This window comes from Triturus cristatus, chromosome 12 (genome assembly GCF_964204655.1).
Source record: "Triturus cristatus chromosome 12, aTriCri1.1, whole genome shotgun sequence".
In the NCBI taxonomy this organism is placed as follows: domain Eukaryota; kingdom Metazoa; phylum Chordata; class Amphibia; order Caudata; family Salamandridae; genus Triturus; species Triturus cristatus.
Window position 1 is genome coordinate 213,201,809 of NC_140595.1, and position 22,501 is coordinate 213,224,309.

The 22,501-nt window shown below is 41.7% G+C and overlaps 1 protein-coding gene and 1 long non-coding RNA gene across 3 annotated transcripts in view; one reads left to right on the forward strand and one right to left on the reverse strand.

Moving 5' to 3' along the window:
- Positions 1-22,501, reverse strand: part of LOC146773101 (uncharacterized) — a 131,418-nt gene that overhangs the window by 13,304 nt on the left and 95,613 nt on the right. The gene's annotated exons all lie outside the window — the stretch shown is intronic.
- Positions 12,752-22,501, forward strand: part of AGRP (agouti related neuropeptide) — a 72,774-nt gene continuing 63,024 nt past the window's right edge. Inside the window, exon 1 of one of the 2 annotated variants that reach the window (XM_085636785.1) lies at positions 12,752-12,793. The gene's annotated coding sequence lies outside the window, so the exon portion shown is untranslated. Of the gene's footprint in view, positions 12,794-12,861; positions 12,931-22,501 lie in introns of those variants that run through there. The other variant, XM_085636786.1, reaches the window with a different exon arrangement.

The window sequence follows — 22,501 nt, forward strand, 5'->3', positions numbered from 1 at the left end:
GGGTAGTTAATTCATTTAAATTAATTAATAATTAGTTGTTAAATAATATCAATTATTTAATTAACAATTAATTATTTTAATTGTGTAATACATGTTTTTTATTTCAGATGTTGGTTGTGGGTTTTGTAAGGGTATAGGGTGGGAAGTAAATTAATTTTAAGTATCTAATCATTAATTGTGAATTTATATTAATTATCAAATTGATAATTATGGTATTTGTGTAATTAATTTTTTGTTACATTTTAGGAGTGTGTTGTGTGTTTTGTGGGTGTGTATGTTGTGGGAAGTAACTCAATTATAATTAATTAATAACTAATATTTCATTAATGATAATTAGTTTGTAAATATTTATATTAATAGTGTAAATAATTTGCTTTTTAAAGTTACATTTTAGGTGCAGGTTGTGAGTTGTGGGGTCATAAGGTGGGAAGTAACTAAATTAAAATTATTTAATAAATATTTTTGCTTTTTAAAGTTACATCTTAGGTGCAGGTTGTGAGCTGTGGGGTCATAAGGTGGGAGGTAACTAAATTAAAATTATTTAATAAATGTTTTTAATAAGAAATAATTTTTAAATAAAAATATTTATTTGTATGAAAATTATTTTTTTATATTATTTCTAATAAAATCTGTAGTTAATTGTGATATGTATTTAACATTGTAATGTTTTTATTGTTTTTGTTTTTAATATTAAATATATTTGAATGTTTCTTCTATATATTTATATTTTTCTTTATTTACTGTGTTTTTTTAAAATCATTTTATTCTTTTGAAGATAATTTGTTTGTTTTTAATGTTGCATTGACTGGAATGGGAATAGTAAATGTTACCCCTCTGCAATCCAACACTTTCCCTACTGTTTCACTGACTGGAGTGGGAATACTACATTTACCCCCCACCCCGCAATCCAACACTTTCTCGACTGTTGTGCTGAATGGAGTGAGAATAGTAAATTTTACCCCTCCACAATCTGACACTTTCCTTACTGTGCCATTGTCTGGAGTGGGAATAGTAAATGTTACCCCTCTGCAAACCCACACTTTCCCTACTGTTGCATTGACTGGAGGGAGAACTGTAAATTTTACCGAGTTTTATTACTTTTGCGCTGTTTGAAGAGGAAGTAGTACATTTTTTACATACTTACTATAATAATTTGTGTACTTTTGTATAAACTGTAGTGGGAATCGTATATTTAGTATTTATAATGTATTTTATATTATTATATTTTGTTTATTTAAAATTATAATATTCATAATCAATAAGGTTTTTAATGTTTTAATTAAATGTATTACATTTTAAGAATTTTATGTTGTTTACTTCTTATTTTCATTAAAATGAGTTGTTTTTTAAAAAATGTTATGCTATTGGTATATGTATATATATGTATTTGTTATATTTATATATTATTTGAACAAATTGAATTTATAATTTAAAATTATTGGTTTTTAAGTAGATATATGTAAATTATATATTAATTATTATATGTGTTTAACTTTTCTTTCAAATAAGTTTATTTGTTATATTTGTCAAAATATGTATCAAATCTATTTTTTTAATTATTGTTACTATTTAATATTTTAATTTATATGTATTTTAAAAAAAAGATATTTAATGCAATGATATTCATTTTCTCTATATTTTTGTTCTTGCCATTATAAGTATACAATGACAATATTTTTTAGAACAATATTTTGGTCACAATATTTTGGTATAGGGATATTTTGGGTGGCAATATTTTTCACTGAACGCTTGCAGATTAAGGAGACTTCTATGGAGGATTCTTTTGCCCCTCAATTTTGCCATATTGTTTATGAACAATTTTCAGTGTGACTACATTTATGACTCAACATCTAATCCTTATCAAACACATATTCGCCAGGGGGCACTTTTTTGATGATATGTTCATGAACTAGCAAGGCAAAGAAAAAACCCTGTCTGAATTAGTTACTTGGATTACCTCCCTCACTCCTGAGATAAGATTTTCTTACATTTATAATAGCAGCTCCATTGATTTTCATGACCTGACATTTTAAACGGTTGATGCCCTGCTAAGTACGAAGCTATTTCTGAAGCCGACCAAACAGAGCACACTACTCATTACATTAGTAATCACCCACGGACACTCAGAGATGGACTTCCCTTTGGCCGGTTCCTACGTATTTGTAGGAACTGTTGGTGAAGAAATTACTATTTTAGAGAAGTAGAAATCCTCAGTAACAAAAAACTGGTGTGAGGTTACTTATTCACATTGATGAAACGATCCATGAAAAGAGCTTGCCATTCCCCTAGAGAACATCGACTTACTCCCACAGCCAAAAAAAGAGATTGACCGCATTGTATGTCTAACCACTTTTTGCAATATGACTAATGCTCTAGCTAAAATCATTAAAAGAATAAGGGGCTGATTAAGATGTCGTAGGAGTTGCCTCCGACCAACACCGTCGTGATCTCGGGACCGACCGACCTCTGGTCGGTTGTTCTGACTGCCTGATTATGATGCGACCGAACACTTTTCTGTCGCATACTCCCATTTCTCTATGGGAGCTTGTGATACGGCCATGAACCAGCCGTAATACAGGCTTACATATAGAAATAGGGGTGTCCTAGGCACCCCCGGCCACCAACTGTGGGCTGTGGAAGCAAGCGGGCCCTGCTAGGGGCCCCAAAAGTCACTTTCTAACAGCCCTTTCATGTCGGAAAGGCCTGCACGGAAAGGCCGTCGGAAACCAACATCGTAATCCCGATTGCGGAAACGCCGTCCATAGAGGATTAAGGTGCGGGTCCGACTGGCCGGATGACTCCAAGAGCCTGTCAGAGCCGCGTCGGAATGACCGGCCGGATTAAGCTCCGACTGCCGGCATCGTAATTCGGTGGTCGGACCGCAAACCAAACGCGTCGGTTGGGAAGCCTCAGACCGTGGTCAGAAAGCTTCCAACTAGCGGTCGTAGGCTTCCCAACCAACACCGTAATGGGCCCCTTGGTCTTTAATTACCTCTATATGATCACCTGTCCAGACCCTTAGGGGTCCATAAGGATGGAGGGCAGATGTCCTCCGCCGGGCGGGTGGTAGCAACCACCGGACCGGCGGCAGACATCCGCCTGCCATTGAAGCCCTGAACACCACTGGTCCGATTAGCATTGCGGTCGCGACCGCAGCGGTTTGATTTTCCGCCCGCCACTTTTCTGCCGGTTGCTGTCCGCCCGCTTGCCTGACGTGTGGAGCTGGACCGCTACAATTGTGGCGGATCAGGGCCAAGCACCGCCGGCCCGATAATGATGCCGGCGGTAGCCAGTTTCCGTGGCGGTGGAACCGCCATGGAAAGGCATGCGGAGAATGTATCCGGGGATCCACTGCGAACCCCCAATGTGTTGGGGGGGGGTGTGGGTGCACTGGGGGGTACCCATGGTACACCCCTATTATATCCCTGTACCAGGTGGCAGGCACTGTGCAGTGCCTGCAACACAGTGCAGGGACATGCAGGACATGCTTGTTTGGACATCGTGGCGGTGCTGCTGGCAGCACCGCCTGCCACAATGTTAACCACCGCTATCCGACCGCCGCAGTCGGATTTCCACTGCGGAGCATAATAATTGGACAGGCGGTTTTCCCGCGGTCCTGACGGGCGGTGTTTTCCCGCTACCATGGTGGTCTTAGTGATTTTCCGACCGTCATGCTAATAGACCCCTTAATGTTTTCCTTTTGCACAAGGGTAGGAACTTAAGGGACATTTGGTTCATGCAAACATTCAACTTGAACTGACACGTTCTGACATCGACCCCTTCTCTGGACTCGATCGCCGTGTAGGACATTATAGATGTAGAAGTTGCATTATTTAAATATACTACAGATTGTAAAAAAAATTGTCCATGGTAGCACGAGGAGGTGAGGAGTACACACCTAGGTGCAGACACGGGAGACGCACCTTGTGGAAAGTTGGACTAAAGGGGTCTTCCAACCTCATCCTCCTATGGGGCCACTTGATCCCTACTCTAGGGCTTGAATACACAAGCCGTATCACAGTGGAGTCTATAGGTCCTGATGAATGCCATGGACCCAACTGGGTCAACCGGCAGAAACATGTCGACCACATTCACTACGGTGGGGGGACAATAGAATCCCCATTACACCGTTCACTTGTTTTTAAATACCAAATAGCTGGCATTCACATTAACATTTATTTGGCAACTATAATGGCTTTTTAACTTCACTTTCGGCTTACAGGGGCCTCCACTTAGCTTAGAAGTGCATCCCTGTGGTGAGGTGTATGCCGGCCCTCTACCAAACTCAGTTTCTAGAGGGCGAGGACTGGTCAATGATGAAGCATGACACCAGGTGGTGTGTGAGATTAGTCCTTCACTTTTTGTGAGATGCCTGCACTCACTAACTAACACTTTAGCACCCTGGTTTTTAAACTGGGAGCGGCCCTATTTGTGCTGAACATTTTAAGTTGGAGGCTGCCGGCTCCTAGCACCCCGTGCCTCTGAGTCCTCCAAGGCATCTCCTGACATCACCGCCACATTGGGGAAAAGGTATTTTTGGTTTTAGTTTTCTGTGCTTCTACAATGTGCTGCTCGTCTTGTTTATGCTAGTCGACCACTGGTGATAGCCACTGTCCAAGCTGCCCTCACCTGGTTCAGGTGCAGTTTGTGGAAGGGGCTGAATCAGCACAAATGAGAGAGGACTAAAGAAAGGTTGTACCTTTCTGAAAAAGGGGGATTTCCTTGCAAGGGCCGGGGGTGACCCCTGACACTGAAGGGCTGCCCCTGGTCTTGAAAGAGAGGGCGAAGACCTGGTGGATGGAGGCTCTGTCCTCCGCACGTCTGATCCTGCGGGCGTCTGCCTGTGTGTGAGGCTGTGTGTCTGAGTCAGTGTGTCTGCAGAGGTCTGCGTGCACCCACCTGCTCAAGCAAGCGGCTCCCTAAACTCTGAAAGGCAGGAGACGTATCTGTCATTACTTGCGTCATGGAGCACTGTCCATTGATTACAGCACACCCATGCTGTTGCAAGAAGGACGTAGTGAGAAGTGTTGCAACGCTGTCTTGTCGCAGCGCAGCAACACTTTTCATGACTGTGGCACAGGAATGCACACTATCTTATTGATTGTGTGCATTTCTGCACTGTAGTTTTGTAGCAGGGCAGCGCTGCAACATTGCTTTTTGGCGTTTTATCACCATTTTTGAGACCAGTTATTTTCTGGTCTTAAGTAACTGTCTCTAACTGCAATTAGAACCAGTTTTTTGGCTCTACAGAATTTCAAGGAGCCCCTTGATAATATGGTGTAGTGGTGTTTTTGTGCATTTTTGCACGGGAATGCCTACTTTGCATATCATTAGCGATAAATATCGCTGACATGCTTGGCGTTAAAAAAACGAGCCGCTATCGCCAAAAAACTCGCGCTAAGGCCGGTTCGCTGCAGCTTGCTAATAATGTGATAATGATATTACCGCGTTAGCGGCAGAAAAGTGCCGATAGCGCAGCGATAATGGGTTTGATAATATGCCCCTTGATTTTATACCACCCTTCGTGGTTAAGTATTTCGTGCATTGAATTGTTTTCTTGTTATTTTGTAGTTTATTCAAAAGCTTGTTTCATTGAAAGGCACTAAAATACTAGGAAAAGCGATGATAATCCTCAACACTCTCTCTCTGCCTCTCCTCTACTCTCAGCCTTCCTGGCTCTCTTATTCTACCCCTCAGTTCTCACTCTGGCTCTCACCTCGCCCTTCCTCTTTTTCTTTCTCTTTCCCTTTTCTTGCATTTTCTTTTTCCCCACTTAATTCTACCACCTTCTTATTCTGTTTTACTGTCTCTCTCGCCCTCCATCTTTTGATATTTCCATCTGTTCCATCCAGACTGTCCCTCGTTTATTTTCTTTCTTTCTCTTTCCTTTCTTTCTTTCCCTATCATCGATGTCATTTTAAATGTAATGTTTTCTTGAGTGATGTCCTCAATGATGCCATCAACAAAGTCTTCAGTGGCACCATGTGTAAAGCGAGGAGCAGTGTGCAGGTGGCGTGGATTATGGTTGGTAACTTAACAACTGCCCAGTTTTTTTTTTGTTCTTTTTTTTACTTTCATTCTCTCTTTCCTATACTTTTTTCTTTTGTTTTATACTGCATAATTCTACCAATTCCTCATTCTTTCTTTTTAGGTGTTTAGGTGTAACCTCTTTTGGACTATTCCATGCAATTCAGCCCTAATAGCTACTTCATTAGTGTCTAAAGCTCGAGCCATTGGAGGCCCTGTACCTACCACAACATTAGATGTGACTTGTTTAGAAACTCATACTTTAGTTCCAAAAATGTGGCATAGAGCTGCCCCCCCTGAACTTGTATTGGGCACCCTTGGTCTACTATTTCACAAATGATGAACAGAAGTGTCCAAGTCAGTGTTTTATCTCTGACTCTAGAGGTGGTGTTTGTATATTCCGTGTTGAGTCTTGTGTAAGGAGTATGTTGTGCAGAACATTGTGAATGAGCCCTTCCTGCTCACTTGTGGCACAGTAGTCCATCATTGGTGTGTTTGAGAGCTTCCACTCATCCATGTTTTACCACAAGTTGCTGCTTCCTGTGAAATTGTGCATCTCCTTCCAACATGCTCAAACTTACTCCAAGGTTTGTCTAATCCAGATGTAGTCCACAATGTCTATGCTTTTATTTGTGATAAATGTAGAAATCTACATGTGTCCCCTATTTCTAAGAATGGAGAAGACTGGACGAGTAGCCTTGCGGTTAGATAGTCTGGTTTGCATTGCGTATGTAATGTAAGTTGATATTCATGCATTTACTTTCTTGTGCAGGGCGCCTCACTTTGTGTTTCAGCACAACACCTGCTTTTATGTTTACAACACGAGCGCCGCGCTTTGTTTTGCAGCACGCCGCCCGCTTTTATATTTACAAAGCTAAACGCTTGTCTCTCTTACTAGAGTTAGAGGTTTTTGTCAAGTGAGTTGTCTGAAGATGTCAGTTATTTTTCTCTAACACATAACATTTAAATAAATAGCCTGTAAATTAATATTTCAAATATTTCAAAATATATCCAGAATTACAAAAACACATTTTTTGTAACTAAGCTGTATGATGCAAACAGAGTTCAATAGGAGCAAAACAAACCAGAACACTTTACTTGGCGATGTGCAAATGACACATATTTGCAGAAACTCTATTTCCAAACATTATTGTTTGTATACTATGTAGTATTCTCTGTAAAGCTTCATGTCAGTGGGAAAGTTTGTGGCCAAGTCGATGTAAAATATACTGATTACAAATGACAGTGTGCTACCACTTTATGCTTTAGTTATGTATTTATTAAACATGATAGTTTTTAAACATGATTTCAGAAACATTCCTGAACCTGTCCTGATGAAAATGCTGTTAATGAACTAAGAGGCAAGTCAGGGGGTCATGTGTATCCTATATGTGGCTAGATTTGTATTAAATATGGAAAGAAACTTTAGTCTATGAAATCAAACAAAAGAGTATTTTGCACAGCAGACATGCTGAAGTCACACATCAGAGTATGCTCTCATATGTGATAATGAAGAAAATGGCAGCTCAATGAATGAAATCATTTGCCCACGATCACACCATTTGAAACCTGTTTATGGGTAAAGAGCATTACAAATAGGTTGAGTAGATTATTTAATTCACTAGACCTGCAGGTTTAGTAAAATTGTTATGATTTTTCGAGGCATGTGACCGACATCAAAATGAGACCCTAAGAAATCACATAAAACTGTTTTGTGTGCTGGTGACTCATGACTGGCCTTTTTTTCCATATAGTTTTTTTACTACTTAGGGCCCTATTATGATGTTTATCGGATTGCATCTGACTGATATCTGCGCCTGCATTCCGCCCACCGCAATAGGATAGAACAGTCAGAGGCAGCATGCGGAGGGGTCGTCTCAGGCACTGCCGCAGGGATTACAATGTCCCTTTTGGCCTGCCTTTGTATGGTGGTCTGCCCACCATAGAAAGGTAGACGGAAACAGACTTTGGGGACCCCTAGCAGGGCCCCTGTTCCTCCTCCGCCTCTGCTATGGGGGTAGGGGGGTCCTATGGTGCTCCCTAAACATTCCTGCACTATGCCATAGGCACCGCATAGTGCGGGCCACACGGCGCATGGATGTTTTAAATGTATATATTTTCTATTTATGCTGGTGCTGCAATCCGCAGCGCACACATCAATAGAAATATACACTTTGCGACCACCATGGATGCAGTTGCATCATAATAGTGGAAGCGTGACCACCGACTCCTTGTCCGGCGGTCCCTTTCCCGCTATAATGACGATCGAACGATTGTCCGACCGACATCATAATTAGGACCTTAGTTATTTTGCAAACCTACTTTTTAAATCCAGTACCTTTTCCATTTTTGTAAATATTTTTTCGCAAGTTCGTCTTCCCAAGTCTTTTTTCTAAGACACATGGGTTGGCCATTTTGTATTCGAATAAGGGCCTGGGCCACCCGCATCATATCTATTTGAACGTCGGGGGGGGGGGGGGGGGGAGTCTTGATTATGACCCATGACTTGATTGGGGTTTAAAAGTAGTTGATATGAAGGGCAAATGGAACCCGTGTGGTTGTATCCATAGATGGACGGATAATTGAAAGGACATTAAGCAGCATCGATTATCAATTCTTTTGGTTCCTTTGCTTGTTTTACTTTTGTACACACCTTTTTATTTGTTCATCATTTATTACTGTGTGAACACTCACAAGCACTTTGCGTTTTATAAAGTAGTAAAATGTTGGATACTTGTTTATGTATCTCTCTACTCCATTAATTGCATTTGAAATGTTCAAACCTTCCATTCATTGAATCTTCTCTTATGTCTCATTTCATAAAAGAACAAAACTTTTTTCATGTGGAATCTATGTTGCTTGTCCAGTAAATGCCCCACATTCTAGGTGTTCTCTTTTTAAGGGCAGCCCCTGTTTCTTAAGCAGAAAACTTAGTTGGCAAGTTTTTCCATTAACTCGGCTTGAAGGGACAGAAGAGAAATGGATCTCAAGTTGGAAAAAGCACTAAAATCTATCAAGGATTTCTTAGGAAGAGGGACATTAAACACTTGATTTCAGAAAGCCAGAACCTCAGCATTAGTAATGTACCTATTACAGGTGTCCACAAAGAAAGGGTCCTCAAGGTCCATAGCCATTGCCAGTAACTGGGGAATCATGGGTCAGACGACAAAACAGATTTAAGGGCAGACAGCAGAGTGCTCAAACCTTCCTTAGTCATGGCATCAAACTCTGACATGCAGGGATCCCTCTCCAACGTTAATAGTACAAAAACTATACTTAAAGGCATTCCGCTCATTGTTCGTGTCCAGAAAATGCAGACCACATGCAAAGAGGGAAAACTAGGAGAAATTAAAACATTTCTCCTCATTTTACCTGCCTTAGGAGGCCAAAGATTTTGGCACAAAAACATGTTTGCAAACCTTTGTAGTCAGGGATTTGCGTCAAAACCCTAGGAACACCCATGCAACACCAATGGAATACCCATTGATGCAAAGTAACGCATGGCAGTGCACTGTGCTGCATTGGTTCACAATCCAACACTAATTTCAATTTGAGCAGGATTGTAAATCTCACCCCTAGACTTTGCGACGGGTTTGCGTTAAAAAAGTAACACAAACCTGATGTAAACTCTTGGTAAATCTGTGCCTATGTCTCTATTTTGCAGTTTGGATTCCTCCAGTGGCGCAATGCTGCAGGATGTGTCCAATGACGAGTTCTACAAGGCCGGATACCTTCTTGACAAGGATCCATTGAAATGGAATAGCTGCTGCAGAGAAGTTCTGAGTGGGACCAACTTGATTTCCTAGCCCTCAAGGCAAAACATTGGGTGGATTGACTTAGGTGATTGGTCCTGGTCCTTCAGAGGTCTGGAAGTCCAAACAATTCTTAAGTTCCAGCTTTTCAGAGATTGTTGTGGAAGTCCGGGTAGACACAGCCAATGGTCCTTACATCTGTTTATACACCTGTTTTTAAAGTGGCCCAGATCTCTGCACATGCTCAGAGGGCTGGAAAACTAGACAGCCAAGTAATGCAACTCTGTGCAGAGAGCGAATGCCACGTTAGAGGTCCTCACTGTAAATGAACAAAATACAATGCCACAAATGAATGGGAACAGCTAAAAAAAACTCTAGAACCGAGCATTGCCCCAATCAACAATCCCACCAATTAAGAAAAAATATGAAAATGAATGCTAAAAGGTGAAGTAAGATATTTTATTGGAAGGGTGTTTTTGTTATTTTAACTGGAAAATTGGATGGGGTAGAAATGGTGCTGGCAAATATCTATGTTCCCAGCTTTGACCAGGGTGTGGTCTTTGATACAGTTTCAGCACACCTAGAACCACTGGCTCGGTCAACTATACTAGTAAGGAGAGGCTTAAACACCAAAATTGTCTCCATCCCACTAAGAGCTCCCAAGGAATTAAATGGTGGTAGGGAGAAGATACCCAATGGTGAAACTTTCTACTGATACTGAATGAGAGTAACAGTCCTTTTATGGTAATACTTTTCAAGGATTTTAATAGGACTATGCTATTTTCTTCCCTTTCATCTCCCCAAACAGAGCTTATTTGAACTTTGATTTACCCTATACTGGCAAATTTAAAGCGGCATCGAGTTAGTGCATTCTTGGCGAGTAGTATACCGAAATACTAAAGAAAACGTATTCTATTTATTCACCTTTGCGTGATGTGCATTTAAGAATGAACAAAATACAGTGTACTTCTCAATCACATACATCTGTAATACTGCCTGATTGTCTGTGTGGGAAATTCTCTTACCGTGACCCCATTTTTAAAGGCCTTTCTATGGGGAAGCCAATAGAAGCAAACCCCACTTGCAGACAGTGCCATAGAAGTGATATCTGAAATACGATTACAAAAATTGAAAGAGAACAGTTGCACTGCATGATTGTGTTGAGTGGAAGCTTTTCAACCAGTGCCCCCGTGGTCACTGTAAAAAAAGAGTCAGAGCGGCAACCAGGTACTAATTCAAGATGCGGTTCAGCAGGGACAGGAGTTGAGAGACCTAGAGAAGATGAGACGTAGAGACCCAACAACACAGGTTAGGCTAGTAGAGGAGATGGAGCAATTGGCTCACTTACTGTAGCAGTTAAAGTGCTTTGGTTTACTCTACTGGTTCGGCTGGGGATCTAGGGCTGCTAGTGGGGCAGTGAGCATAAAATAATCTCATTTAGTCCCCATTTTTCAAGTAAACCTGGTAAATGAATCTTCTACCCTTCTTACCGTCACTTCCTCCCTCCAAAAAATGTGCGCTCGTTCAGTAAATGATGAGGTGGGGAAAGTGCTTTTTGAATCATGGTGTGAAGTTAATTTATTTGTATATAGTCTTGGACACCATTTTAATTGGCATGCTTTTTATCCGAGAATGTTTTTATCTGTACCTTTCTCGTGTTCTTTTATGGTTTTTGTGAAAGAAACCGAATAAAGATTGTGGATTGATTGACTTTCACAACCCTTATATTTAGTGGAATAGTGGCAACGCAATTTCCTGCTCTATGGCTCAGGGTTTAATCTCTAATTCGGTACAGAATGGCCTGAATGCAGAAACTCACGGAGGAATCTATGTGTTTTTAATAGAAGTTAACAATCACAAACTCGTATTAAAACATAATAAACACGAGGTGGTTTTCATCTGGATGTTGTCCCTTAGTCAGGCAAATCTCAACCATTATGAGAAAACACCGGAAAAATATAGAAAACAAAATGTATTAAAACAATAAGGGGTCTATTCATGAAGCCATTTACATCACTCTTGCTCCATGCAATATGGAACAAGAGCGACGCAAACCTTAAAGCAGATTTATGAAGCCACTTTGGATGGCTCTGAGGGGCTCCAAAAATCTGGAGTAACGCAACGTTGGTTGCTGGGTTGTGTTACTCTGCCCTGGAAAGGCGATGAGTGGGTATTCCCACACAACTCTCATGGATTTTGATGAATCTCCAGATTCACATGAACTAGTAAACTAGGGGATGTACCAAAATCTTACACCTTCCCAGGGGATGCGTAACGAGGAGAAAAAATCTCTATTTCTCCTTGTTTCTTCCTCTTGCTATGCAAGCTGCATTCTGCAGCACACACAGAAAGAGGAATATGCCTCCCAGTATTGTTTTTTTGCAGGAAGGTGTGTCTACCTGCAAAAAAAACCAATCCTCAATGCAGCGCAGGCACTCTTGCACCCAAAAGGGAAAAGACAGGAATGCGCCGTATTGCCTTAATGCACCGTATTGTCTTAAATACGGCGTATTCCTGTGCTTTCCCTGTCAGGTAGTGCAGCACAGCAAGGTGACTTGCTGTGCTGCGCGACTTCCCCATAAATGAGCCCCTAAATGACTTCTCATCCTTTGAGTGCAGGAATTTACCATCTGAACACTGATCGAACATGTCAAACCACAAACAAGAAACAAAGAATAAAGGGCCGCTTGCGCCTCAAAAACCGCGCATCCGGTTCCCCTGCGATTGATTGTTTGTATAGCAGAACGGTACCCTTTTCAAGAGGTTCGCGTGCGGGGTCAGGGATTTGCAGGTGTACGCAGAAGATCGAGATGCGCGCAATTAAGGCAGGAAATGAAGTGTGATGGCTTACAGAAGGTCCTCGGTGACCCGAGCCTCATCTCCCCTATTACCGGTACCCCACCACGCGTCACAGCGGCCGCTCTGTATAAATGCAAGGCCGTTCCTGGAGCTCAGGAGCACGGCATCTGAGCTGTTCGCGACGCCGAGACGCACGCCACGCTCCGCGCGCATCGGTAAGTGGAACAGGCTGCGTAAACTCGGGGCGCGAGAGTTTGTAAATCTCGCTTGGTATTGGCGTTGAGGGGGCCAAACGTTGGTGGTGCTTGAATAGACCGGATGTAGATAGCACCATACCAAACCCTGCTCTTCGGTATTTCCATTTTATAAATTATTTTTGACAGTTTAGCAAACTCTTTGGATTTGTTCTGCTTCCAATTCTTAATTTAAGTTTTTATATTAAAAAAGGTGAACCTTCAACTGTACTCGGGAGGTTACACGCGGGTAGATGGTTTTCTCAGGGTGGACGCCTTCTCCCTAGCCTTGAGGTTGGGCCCCACATAAATATACTGAACTTGTCCCGGTGTAATGTTCAGACACCGGGACACCTTCAGAAGTCCCTGCTCATCTTCTGCTTTCATTCCGAGCATCAAGTGCAGGCGAGGGGACTTAGTTAAATTAACTTCCAGCTGAGCCAAAACAAGGACCGAAGTTAAGGAGCCATCAGGCCTCCTTTTCATAGAGTATCCTGGTTGGAACATATCGGGAACCTCACACCTAACTGCAAATGCAATGGCGGGGAAACAAAGGCTCACAGCTTGTTATTACTTAACGAATATTGAGGAGAGGCATGCTTTTGACCCTGTTCAGGCCCTATGTAGAAAACATGCGCATGCACTGTAAGAAAGTCAGATGTGTGAGTCTGTCCCGGTATTTACACAAATAACTGTTTAAACACTACTATTTAGTTGTATTTATTTTATACTACTACTCATCCCATTTTTGCGTGTCAGGGCGTTTTACATCACATGTACACATTATTATACATTGACACTAAGTCATATATGTGTAAATCAATGTACAGGATGTGTTACATAAAACAGGGAGGATTACAGGGTGCAGGAGTCACGTAGTTCAGAGCTCACTGCGATATATTAGAAGGATTACAATTTAAGAACTGCAGGTAACCAAAGGATCTGTGTGTTAAAAGCAGTAATCCAATTACCCATCTTCATAAAATAAAAATATGTAATCTGCCTGTTACATGATGTGCTTTGCAGGAGACTTATTAACCCTCTATCTACTTTGATTCAAAACTGGGCACAGACAAAAGACAGATCTCTCCAGCAAGCACATTAACCTCCAGAGTTATCTTACCATTATTATTGTTCCTTGCTTTTTACTGGGCACACAAAGATCTCTGCAGCAGGTGCCTTAACCCCAAAAGATATTTTAAAATGCAGACTTTGCAACCAATTAGCAGAACAGATTTACTACCACGTTTCTCTTTTTTGCTAATTTGTTTTTGACAGATTTTTAAAAAATAAATGTATACGTTGAGGTCCAGATTTTGTGTTGGGCATGCGTCACATTTTTTGGCACAACCCTGACACAAAATCAAATTTGTTAGATATTATAATGCACTCAAATGTGCTCATGATAGACCTGATAAACAAATGTGTGAGGTCTTAGGATCTGATGTCACTTCTTGTTATGTTAGAGGTGATGGGTTGTGATGCCACATACTATGTGATGTCACGCGCTATGATGTCACCTGCATACTGCCTAACTTGGCTAGTCCCCCACTTCTCTTTTTTAGGACTTTTACCATGACCGTACTCTTTGTTGATTTTTTACAACGCTTTTTCTTCCTTTACGTTTAAATATGGGTCATTTTGATAATATACATATCATGCGAGCACCATTCGTCATACCTTTCATACATACATGCCACTATTTTCAAACTAGCATGTGTGACATTGAAAATTTAACTGTAAGAATGTATTTTCCCCATTGGCTTATATTGATACAGAGGCGATTTTAGGCAGGAAGCACCTAAAATAAAGCCTTTTGTTGCTTGAAAAACTGCGAGTCTCCTGCCTGGACCGGTTCTATTGGCAGGTACGCGTTCATCTCATTCTCATTTGAGCGCATCACTGCCAGTGGCTTAACAATTCTGACATGAGCCTCAGTGCAAGCAAGGAAAATGTGCCCCACAAGCCCTGGTAGCTTTATTAAAGACAGCTATCATTGGGATGCAGTGGGCTCTCACACTCTTGGACCATGGTGCCATTGTGCCTGATCGCCAGCAAACAATTTATGCTCCAGGACAGACAGTGGTTCCAATACTTTCCTTGGCAGTTAAGAAGTCTTTGGCTTTCAAGACATGTCACCAGTTTCAGCTTTGCTTTGATGTACCGTGCAGTACACTTCTGAGCAAACACAATGACGGCTAATAGAGCTATGCTTGCTACTTACTGAACCAACACCGTCTTTTAATACACCAATAACTACTCAACCAAGCTCTGCCCATCTGTCACAACTCTATCCATCTTCACATCCAGAATTTGTCACAATAATACAATTTGCTAATACCTCCACTTCTCCATCTGATCGTTTCAGTCCACAGAGTATCAAACCCCTCAATCTTTCATCCCAAAGTTGTTCTCACATTAACAACTCTTCTTATTCACTCCCTAGTTGTTGGTACCTATCCTAAATGTTTCAAATGAGATGTAAACCTACCCTTGCTAAAAAAATGTGTTTTTTTTTAAAAAGGACCAAGGACCAATAACGACATCTGTTATCCAGTATCTCTTTTTACCTTTCTTTCTAAAAATCTGGAGTGACTGGTCTTCAATCGCCTTACACAGTACCCTTCAGAAAATAAGCTATTTAATCCCCTCTAATCTGGATTTCAACGACCATCCTCTACTGAAACTGCCCTTTCACTTGTAGCTAAGTTCAGTACATCAGCTCCTTTACCTAATGGCTGCATTTAACACTGGGATCATCCTACCTTACTTACCTCCTGCATAACACTAGGAGTTTCTAACTCCACTCTAGAGTGGCTCTCCTTCTACCATCTAACATTCTGTGTACTGTAGGTTGAGGCTGCAGACTATCCACACCCACATCCTTGTGGATCCGTCTTGGTAACTCTTCTTTTATCGCTCTACACCATCTCCCCTTCAGATCATTCCCCGTTTGATCCTTGTATCATCTTCCCACAGATGAAACCCAAATATTTGTTCCATTCCCACCTCTCTCTCTCCACTTAACGCATATCTTACTGTGTTACGGCTCTTCGTCACTGGATGGTACTCCAGTCCCTAATGCTGAACCTCTAAAAGCCTGAGGTACTGTACTTTATTGTTTGTAACACACCTCATGTGCAATTAGACCCGGCTATGCATGTAGAATCTTTGGTCACCCGCACAGCCACCTCAGCATGCTGCCGAGTCTTAAATATACATAAGACAGTGCTGCATTTTGCTTTAGAGTTAGAGGAAAGGAAGGAGTGGGATGAGGGCAACAAAGATGGGAAATCCTTAGGGACACCAACACTGAGCCTGATCTACGCCTTTTGACGGTGGTGCTACCAAGGAACATGGATGAGGATGTCAGGAAAGGATAGCCTATATAAAGATGCTGATTGCATAGCATGGAGTATTTCAGCTCAAGCAAACTAAACATTTGCGTGCATTACACATATTGATGGAGAACACCTGTCACATTTGTGTTTGATTCTGTGAAGATTCTGAGCTGTGCAACTCATGTCTGTATTGGCTTTGTCTGGGTTTGGAGTGAGCAGGCTCAGCACAGCATGATATTGTGAGGTGCATAATTGTATTGCATTCGGCAACCCTATTGTTAAATCCAGACTGTAATTTTATAAAAATATATTTATTCATTCAACACAGGACTGAAAGCGATACCGTCCTCTGGTAACTGCCTCTGTGAGTCCCAGAACAGATCCCAGAATTCCCACACCACTTGAAGATAAACACTTCGCATTTATAGCACATGCATATGGTAACAACAATTTAAAAAAACATATATACTTTACACAATTTCACCCTTTACAAACTGTACAGAATAACCAATAACTCATTAAATGATCCTAGCTAGAGGTAAAACAACCCTACCATTTCTTTTGACCCTAGAAGGTACAGAATTATCTTTTAAAGAACCTTCCACAGCAATGTCATCAGCAGATGTCCCCACCCTATCCTCGTAGTCATTGGTAAATCCAGACTGTAGTTTTGTGAGAAAAGAAATATTTGTATTCTTTCAGCACAATACAAACAGGACTGAAAGCGATGACGTCCTCAGGTAACTGCCTCTCTCAGAGTTCCAGAATGAAACAGACCCCAGAACTCCCCCCACACTTCAACATAAACACTTCACATTTATAGTGCATGCATAGGTAACAACAATAAAGAAAATACATATGTTTGTGTAACACCGGTGCTTACACTTAAAAATGATGGGCATGGGAGTAGAGCGTCTACATAAAATGTGAGAGCATTTTTAAATACAGTCAAATATTCAGTTTTATAATTCTGCTCTCTGACAGAAGGAAGGCAGGAGTGGGAAAAGGTTTGTAATGACAAATTCGATAGATTGTTTAAATATTGCCACAGTTTTTGTGGACCCAAGACGCAATAGCAAGTGTTCACAGGTCTGACGGGAAATGGCTTACGGGACTATGGCTTGGTGGAGTGAGTGACGCCAGAATTGGTAATTAGGGTTTGCAGATTGCAGGAAGCATGTAGCAAGAACCCATCAGCCAGCAGGAGGAAAGCTTCTTTTTATAGGAGAATGTGACTTTGCTACACAACACTTTAAAAGGAGTGAATGGCTTCAAACCTCTGACTTTGCAAAGAGGTAAAAACATGTAGGAATCAGTTTGAGACGTCAATAGTAAATAACAATGGATAGCAAAAGAATAGCTGTTGTGCTTCAATGGCTACATAATGTGTGAGAAGGGAGTGGTGTGTGGGGTAACTGTGACAGGTAAGCCTTGAAGAGTACAAGAGGATGGCTGTATGACTCAATCGCATCTGTGGGATCTTCTTACTGGAGGTTTAGAGTAGGTAGGGATCTTGTTTGGCTACTTACATTTTCCTTGGTTTTCCAGTTGCCACTACAGACTACCAGAAGAGTAGATCTGATCCTCTGCTAACAGGGTGGCCAGTGGCTGGAGGGTCACTTTGAGGCTCTTGGACATTGCTCCTAGGGCCTTGAGAACCTTTATTTCTGTCATCTTTGATGTGTGTGATACACAAACTTCTCCACAACAAGATGATGTGTCTGTGTTAGTGTAGCGTTGTTCTGTGGCACTAAATGTCTAGACATACATTACCCTTGCGGAGGCAATGCTGGAGGGAGCAAAGGGATGAATAAGGATGGTAAACTAAGATGGCATCCACAGACCGGGCCACTGCTACCTGTGTACTGTTTACTGTCAGCTCGCCATCATTCCTAGTGGGTAGAAAACCAGCACTGGAATCTAGGACACGCAAGTTAATCCAGTTCATATGCGACAAAATAATGTTTAGGGTTGTCACTTTTCATTTAGTAGAGCAGGAAAAATGTCATGACTAGCTAGATTGTTAAAAGGGCAACCGGAACTAAGGAATTTAAAAGCAAAAGTAGCAGGAATAATGGTTAACACTAGGCATTGCTGATTTCTGCTCAAGATATTCAGTGCACGCTCTGGAGTACAGATCCGAACTGCTCTGCTGGTTGGCTGCCCATCAGTTGGGCGGCATTCAGAAACGCACTCAAGATTATTAGCAGCACACTGGAATTCATTAACTTTTTCTGGTAAGGGACCCACTTGAATTAATGGTGAGGATCAGGGTAATGATAAGGATACATAGATATGAATAAGATTAAGAGGGACACTGCGTGAAGTCATAGAGGCGTGGGATTGTGTCTGAACTTGCGTGATAAGATGATTTTGGCTAAAAGTGAAAATGGACATAGATTAAAGCGGGTTGTTGGAACTGAAAGCTGAAGTCTGACAATGTTAGGAATCCATCAGCTTGTTATGGGGGTTTTGACGTCCATCCTCTAACATACATCTGTATGGGTACTGCAGATAGTACCTTTTTCTAGAAACGATTTAAGAGTGTGACTATAATGATTTTGTCTTGGCTGTACGTATCGTGTGTTTGGTGTTATATTCCACTCTGGGAATAGCACATTGGATTTCGGAAGTTCTAGAGATTTCCAGTTAGTTAATATTCTTTGTGAGGCAATTACTAGTATAGCAGCCTAGTGTTTAGTTTTCTTATCGATGGGTCTTTGCGCATTATTTTACCTAAGAATTGGGGTAGAGTCATATTACTTCCTCTGGACATAATATTCATTATCGTCTTGCAGATGTCAGACCAGTATTTTTGGATGTTAGGGCTTAAGAAAAATATGTGTTCCAATCGGTCATTCCTTCACATCATCAGCAGAAGACAATTTCATATAGGCCAGAGGACGCCCTCCTTCTCAGGATTCCTTGTTTAGCAAGAGGAATAAGGGAACCAACTAAAAGGAGGAGAAGAGCAACAGTTAGGAAGGGGGTTACAATAAGTATATGGCTATATGGCTACATTTAACTTGTCTTCTGATTGTAACCCCCTATTCCTCAGTAGTTAAGGAAGGCTTACCCCTTTCTCTTGTGGATGGTGCGATGAGGGAGCCTTTGACAGACCGGGTACCAGGCAAAGACCCCTGGACTCCAGGACAAATAAAGGTAATCACTGAGAAATAAAGTACAATTAGAGGTAGAACAAAAAGACAAGTTACAAAAATCAAGGGCAGAGAGGAGTCAAAGCCTAAAGTGAGGAAAACCGGGAAGGGAGGAAAATAGCAAAGGCATGGGAACGTATATGTGTGCAAATTCAAGTGAAAGTGGAAGTGGGAGAACCTCAGCAATAACTCAACACGTTGATAGGCATCTGCTTTCTGCAGAATGTGTCTTAAATACTGGTCCTACTACTCATACCCTGGAAGTGCTCATTGCTAACCAGGAAGTGGGGAACTAAAACATATTCATGCAGTCTAGTTACTATAGACATGCTATTTCCAACACCCTGTCCTTCAAACATTCCACGCCATTCCCACCTTGAGGTGTACTAGCTGTCTTCCTAATCCTGACATGGAGGGACTCAAACAACGCTTCGCAGGTCGATGGTGAGAAGTGGAATTTTCTATTGCATCTCTGTACATCTGTACAAGGTGAGATGCTAATATGTCGATGGACGTCTGCTAAAATTCGATAGGTAACCCATCACTATCCTGACGTTTTTTTTATGGCCATTTTTTTTATGGCTTCTTTAATTATTTGCTCAATGATGGGGAGGCCACGTGCCTCGTTTTGGTCTTGAGTCAGTTTCATCAGGTTCAGTGGTGCTATGTAGTCTTCAAGGTCTGTGTGTTCTATGTTTTAATGACCCATAAAGTTGAGGTATAGTATGAAGTACCTCTCAACTCTGACTTCTTGAGCCAGGCCAATAATCTGCTTTGCCCCTTTTTGTGCTTGCTCTCTCCAGATACTCTCACTAATCTAGGCTTCCAAGCTTCTCTACTAGTGTAGCACATTCTTCTTAGTCAGTGATTATTCTCTCCTTTCAGCTGTATTGTACTTATTAACTTTTAGGAATGTAACTTAATAAGTGATGTTAAACATCAAGTTTAATATTTTTCTTTTCCAGCTACTTATCCAATACAATGCCTCATGTGACTATTTTAAATGCTCCTCAGCTGACCTCCTGCTTAGGCCGTAATTGCATTCTTTTGGAGTAAAAGCTCTTGCAGTGTCTCACAAAATTCCTGGTCTCCTATCATTTGACTTTGCACACTCCATTCAGGGATCACCTTTCATATTGTATCCTGTCTGATGCTGAGCATTAGTTGGTTGTGGTTAAATATGGTCTTATCAGCATAGTGTGGTTGTGTGGGATGTTGTTCTATTTTGCTTGACCATACTATATTATCTAACCTTGCATGCTGATTATGCACCTGAGAATAAAATGAATATTCTCTAGTCTGTGGGTGTATTCTTCTGTAGGCGTTCGTTAACTCCCATTGACCTGTCCATTTACTGAGTGATTTTGATGCCACTACCAACTGTATGCCAGGGAGAGGTGTGTGTGAAAGGCTATATATACCTCTATGTTCATCACATAGTTAAAGGATGCAGTGCGAAACACATACTAATGCATCTCTCGCGTATGAGGAATACTCATCGCAACTCCTGTACCCGAAGGGAGTATTGTTCAAAACTCACCCCACCCAGTAACAAAATATTTAATTACCTAAGTATTTCACCTCATTTCAAGCTACTGCACGTTCTGGAGCAATATGTCCCTCGTGTTCTTACGGTACTACTTCTTTTGACTTTTATTTGTAGTACGATTCCACTGTGTGACTCGTGGATTCTCAAAGGGAACGAATATGGGTGCAAATTCAAGTAAAAGTGAGAGAACCTCAGTAACAACTCATGTTGCCAGGCACCTGCTTTCTGTAGAATGGGTCTTAAATACTGGCACTACTACTCATACCCTGGAAGTGTTCATTGCTAACCAGGAAGTGGGAAACTAAACTAAAACTTATTCATGCACTTTTAGTTGCTACACACATGCTATTTTCAACACCCTATCCTCCAAACATATAGGAAGACAGGAGACAAGGGTGTCTTTGAAGTTCAAGGGTGTTCCCTGAACATGTCCTGCCTTTTGTTCCCCCAGAGTTGCTACAAATGCTAGCTGACTGTCAAGAGTGGATGCTATCCCCTATTTTGTTTGCCAGTGTTTTGGGTAAACACTTCCCAGACCCACCCTTCTCCCTGCTATCCCCCGAAGAATAAAAACTATATGTGACTTCGCTGTAGTGAATTCAACAAATGGCGGGACTCTCTAGAAATCGTTTTTGGGCAGATACCCAGAATCTACAAAGAGTGCCTGGAATAACTCTGTAGAGAGAGGATAGAGGGTTCACTCAGTGTTCCAGGATTTCTCAAGGCCAAGGGAGGCTACACCCTCCAGAGTGTGGAGGATGACTGTGATCCACAGCTGAAGTGTCTACCTGCCAGCTTCCTAAGGGATGAGGTACCATCACCCCCAAAAGACTGCAACGTTCTGCCGAGTATCTTTCTTGGAAATGGTACAGGTCTGAGCCAAGAGAGGGCACAATGTTCTGCCCAGAGGAGAATGTGGGGCATACCTGTGAGCTGAGTGCTGGAGGCTCCTCGTCAGAAGGGAACTACCCGGAAGAGCTGAGGTGTGCAGTAGCTGTGCCAGAGTGGAGGTCGACCATGAAAGATCAGTGCCAGTGAGTGCACTGCTTCATAGGGTAAGCCTTCTTGGCATGGCATCTCCATCTTCAGAATTCAGTCTGTCAACACCAGCATGAGTGCCAGTTCGACTTGTGACCTCCACTGCTTGCCTGGAATGACTGCTCCAGTATCAGCTCTTGCAAAGGTCAATGGGAAGAGAGACGGGGCCATTTTCCAGTTTCGCAATGACTGTAAGAAACACTGTTGGAGATTGAACTGTGTAGTTGCCAAGATAAACATAACTGCTCTGGCCGTGAAGCCATCCGAACAAGGCAAGGGGAGGACAGAACTTTCTGAGCATTGATACTATAGGCTGACCCGACAGTCACTGACTTGAGGAGGCGGGGGGTAGCCTAAGAATCTACCATATTCGTTTGAAGCTGGAATTCGGTATTATTCCCCATTAGTGGACTCATGAGGGATTATAGCGCTTTACCATAGCGATGTCACTGTAGGGTTGCTTTTGTACTGTGTTGTGCTTGTACTCAGTGGACCATCCCTTAGCACATTCTCTTTAGGTGTAAAGTTGAAATCTGAATTCTGCCTTTTGTGTACTTTATATTCTAGCGTTAGTAATTATATTTTCATGGAGACAAATCAGAGC